The sequence below is a fragment of the Molossus molossus genome, unplaced genomic scaffold (assembly GCF_014108415.1).
Source record: "Molossus molossus isolate mMolMol1 unplaced genomic scaffold, mMolMol1.p scaffold_m16_p_14, whole genome shotgun sequence".
NCBI classification, from domain to species: domain Eukaryota; kingdom Metazoa; phylum Chordata; class Mammalia; order Chiroptera; family Molossidae; genus Molossus; species Molossus molossus.
The window spans coordinates 88,734,233-88,738,882 of NW_023425349.1; the positions used below are offsets into that span (position 1 = coordinate 88,734,233).

Consider the following 4,650-nt stretch of genomic DNA (forward strand, 5'->3'; position numbering starts at 1 on the left):
ATCAATAGTTCCACAGGTTTTTGTTAGCTAGAGAATCACAAATTTTAAACACTGTCAGTCTCCAATGAGAAAAAAAATCTCTCTTGTTCAGTTTATTGTCCAGCCAGATGTTATCACTATCACATTTTTATTTTGTTGGGGACAAAACCTGAACTTGACATTGCTTACTTATTTCCTTTGGGACATAATGAAGGTTGCAGTAAATGGACTCTGAGAGAGAAATACACCAGAAAAGCGTCCTCTGGACCATGTGCACCTCCAGGGTCCAGTTCACTAGCACAGCTTTTGCACGTTAACAGCTTGCATCAGATTTGTGGTGGTTCTTTAATTTTTTAACAAGCTAACCATCATGAGGATTTCTCATAAATAAGTCAAATTCCTGGCAATATTCTTACTATATCATCTGGAAAAATTATATTTCTTATTTTATTCCTTAAAATGTAGTAATGCACTCAGATATTACTGCACATGTTCCAGGTTGACCCAGTCCTAAAGCTCAGCTAACATACTTAAAAGGATGAGCCATTAAGGTTTTATTTTTAAATAATTCTATGGAATCACATTTTCTTGCTTTCTTTTTTTAAACATCACCCAAAAATATTTTTTCATTGATTTTATTTCAGATACAGTGGGAGGGAGGAAGGAAGAGAAAGAGAGAGAGAAAGAGAGAGACATTGATGTGAGAGCGACACATCAATTGGTTGCCTCCGCATGACCCTGACAAGAACCAGCAACCAAACCACAACTGAGGTACGTGCCCTTGACTGGAATCAAACCCAAGACTCTTTGGTCTGCAGGCTGACACTCTAACCAGTGAGCCAAACTGGCCAGGGCTGAAACACACATTTTCCAAGAGAGCATCCATTTTGTATTAATTACAGAACTAAACAAGGACTCATGCTTAAAATAGATTTGAAATATTACAAAATGTATCTCCTAGTCCATGTTGAGAGACTTACAGCCTAAGGAAGGCACTGAGGAGGGGAAGCATTAACATCTGGATCGAAGGCAGCCTTCGTGTTAAAATTACAAACAATAAAAGGCCTCACATGTTATATATCCAGTACTTTCTAAAGGGCGCACTTTGATGAGACTATATATCTCTCACTGCTAATAAGCAACCTGTTGTCCTTGCCTTGGTAAAATCTCTGTCTCTTTCTTTGAAATTCTCACTGGAGGATATTTTTCCATTTATCTTCAGATACAGTTAGAAAGGGGAGAGAGAGAAACATTGATGTGAGAGAGACACATACAATCCTGACCAGGGACTGTGACTAAACCACAACCAGGGTATATGCCCTTGACCAGAATTAAACTCAAGACTCTTTGTTTTGAGGGTCAACACTCTAACTGCTGAGCCAAACCAGCGAGGGTGCTAAAATCTCTTTTAATGACAGTTGTCAAGTATGAGTCACTGGTTAAGTCAGATTAGCCAGCAGGATGATGGCCTCACAGTTCTTTCTCTATGAGGAGCAGGGCTGACACCAGGGCTCTTTTGGCCTATTTATTTAAACAAAAATTAATCATTTATTCTCTATAATTAACAAATGTATAACAATCGGTTTTTCTACTCTACTTTCTTAAGTCTTCAAAACAAAACAAGGGAACGTGGTCACGGATATCATCCAGTATTCCATCAGATTGTTTTTACAGTGTAACATATGCTGGTTACATTTGTTCATCAGAACAAAATGGGTCAATTAGGGAAAAGTTCATATAGAAAAATACTTTTCACAACTTGATTGTTTTAATGGGGTTTAAATAACTGATTAGCGAGGATTCCAAAATGGCAGCAGAGTGAATGGATGCTACACAGACAATCTCCCAGAACCAAACTGGAATTACTACTAAAATAAAGACAAATCATCAGGAAAAAGCAACAGAAAAGCAGCTTGTGAGGACCATATAACCAGAGACAATGAATCAATTCTGGTAAGACTGTGGAGGCACCAGAGGGGGACTGGGAGCCCGTGAACAGCAGCCGTCTTAGCTGTAAGCAGAGCCCTTGGGGTTAAAATCCCAAGCCCCGTTCACAGTGCAGAGGGCTGAGACATAGCACTAAAATATCCACAGCCACTCACCTTGGCTCTGGCAGAGGGTGGAATGGGCTGGAACTGTGTGGGGACACTCGGGATTTGGAGTGTACTCAGAATATTTGCAGGATGGTGGCCATCTTACTCCTTCCCAGGGCTCTGGGGAGAGGCTGTGGCCTTTTTCTCAAAGATTCAGCCCCACCCAGGTGGACCATTGAAATGCGAATAGAGGCTCATTAGCAACTAGCATCTACCCCACTCTCAAGAAATCATCTTATGCTGAACACCTGAGGGAGTTTTTTATTCAACTGAGAACCAAGACTCTTCAAGTAACCGCAACTAATAGCCTCCAGGCAAAAAGCTAAAGGATAATGAACCTTTCCTGGGCTTGCAAATCTACCCAGGAAAGTAAGACTTGACAGTGGTGTTTAATGTGGGTCCTCCCATGATCAGGCAAATCCAATACAGGGAGCCAAAAACAGTAGAACACCAATACCCACAGAAAAAAATTGGCAGGCTCCAAAACCCACTGAAATAACCAAAAAGGTGAAACAAAGAAACATTCCCAAATGAAAGAACAAGAGACCTCTAATGAAGATGAGATAAATAAAATGCAATTAAGCAAGTTATCAGAGATAGAATTCAGAGCTATGATCTTGAGGAAGCTCAACACGAGTAAGGAAATCAACACCATGAGTAAAAGACATAGAAACATTGAAAAATCAACCAATTGGAAATGAAAAACCACCAAGAATAAATGAAGAATGACATAGCAGAAATGAAGAACACGTTGGAAGAAATAACTAGCAGAGCAGAGGAAGCTGAGGACCACATCAGAGAATTAGAAGACAGGGTAGAAAAAAATCAACCAATCAGAAAACCAAAAAGAAAAAAACATTAAAAAAACAGGAAGACAGAACTGTGGGACAACTGGAAACGTAATAATATTTGCATCATAGTACTCTCCGAAAAAGAAGAAAATGAGCAAGGGTCAGAGAATATATTTGAAGAAACAGTGACAGAAAACTTTACTAACTTGAAGGAAGAAGGCATTCAAGTTCAAGAAGCACAGAGAGCCTCAAGTAAGAAGAACCCAAACAGGCCCACACCAAGACACATAGTAATTAAAATGCCAAAAATTAAAGACAAAGAGAGAATCCTAAAAACAGCAAGGGATAAGCAACAGGTTACCTACAAAGGAACCCCCATAAAACAATCAGCTGACTTCTCACAAGAAACACTAAAGGCCAGAAGAAAATGGCATGAAGTAATTATGTCATGAAAAACAAGGATTTGAATCCAAAACTACTCTACCCAGCAAGGCTATCATTCAAAATAGAAGGTCAAATAAAGAGCTTCCCAGACAAAAAAAAAAAAATGCTAAGGAAATACATTCGCACCAAACCAGCACTGCAAGAAGTGTTAAAAGGACTGTTGTAATCAGTAGAAGAAATAGGAAAAAAATATATAACAACACGAAACAAAAATGGCAATAAATAAGTACATATCAATAATCATCTTAAATGTAAATGGATTGGATGTTCCGATTAAAAGACACAGAGTAGCTGACTGGATAAGAAAGCATGACTCACATATATGTTGCTTACAAGAGACCCACCTCACAACAAAAGACTCACATAGATTGAAAGTGAAGGGATAAAAAAATATCTTCCAAACAAAGGGAAAGGAAAAAAAAGCTGGGCCCTGGCCGGTTTGGCTCAGCGGTTAGAGCGTCCGCCTGCGGTCCGGAGAGACCCGGGTTCGGTTCCCGCTAAGGGCATGTACCTCGGTTGCCGTTTGTCCCCGGCCCTGGTTGGTCGTGCGGGTGGCAGCCACTCGATGTGTCCCTTTCACATCGATGTTTCCCTCTCTCTCTCTTCCTCTCTCTCCCTCGCACTCTGTCTGTACAAAAAATGCAAAAATGTCCTCGGATGAGGATAAAGAAAAAAAAAAGAAAAAAAGAAAAAAAAAGCTGGGTTAGCAATACTCATATCTGATAAAATAGATTTTTTAATGAAGGCCATAACTAGAGGCAAATAAGGCCACTACATAGTATTGAAAGGATCTATCCAATAGGAAGATATAACCTTGGTAAACATATATGCATCCAATATAGGAACACCAAAATATATTAAGTATCTTCTGGAGATACTTACCTGTCAGGGGAGACACCATGATCACGAAGGTGGTTTTCCCAGGGCAAGGCTTATCCATTGCACTCTGGACATACTGACCCTTGTGATTTCCCCAAATGTGGGAAACTCGATTGCATAATTTATGGTAGTGGGGAACTGTGTCCGCTCTCTCTCTCTTGAAAAAAATATAAATCTTCTGGAGGACTTCAAAGGAGAAATTGACAGCAATATAATAACAGGAAACGTAAACACCTTGCTGAAAACATTGGATAGACCCTCTAGAGAAAAAATTAACAAGGAAGCAGAAACTCTAAATGAAGCACTAGACCAAATTGATTTAATAGATATCTACAGAGAATTACACCCCCAAACTACAGAATTCACATTCTTTTCAAGTGCACATGAGACATTTTCAAAGACAGACCACATCATTTTTTTTTTTACTTTTTTAAAATATTTTTTTCTTTATTGATTTTATTTAA

The 4,650-nt window shown here is 39.1% G+C and overlaps 1 non-coding gene across 1 annotated transcript; it reads left to right on the forward strand.

The window, feature by feature from the left end:
• The first annotated feature begins 4,181 nt into the window (after positions 1-4,181).
• LOC118630329 lies at positions 4,182-4,344 on the forward strand. The gene has a single exon (XR_004959572.1). It is a non-coding gene; the product is annotated as a U1 spliceosomal RNA (small nuclear RNA).
• Positions 4,345-4,650: the final 306 nt, after the last annotated feature.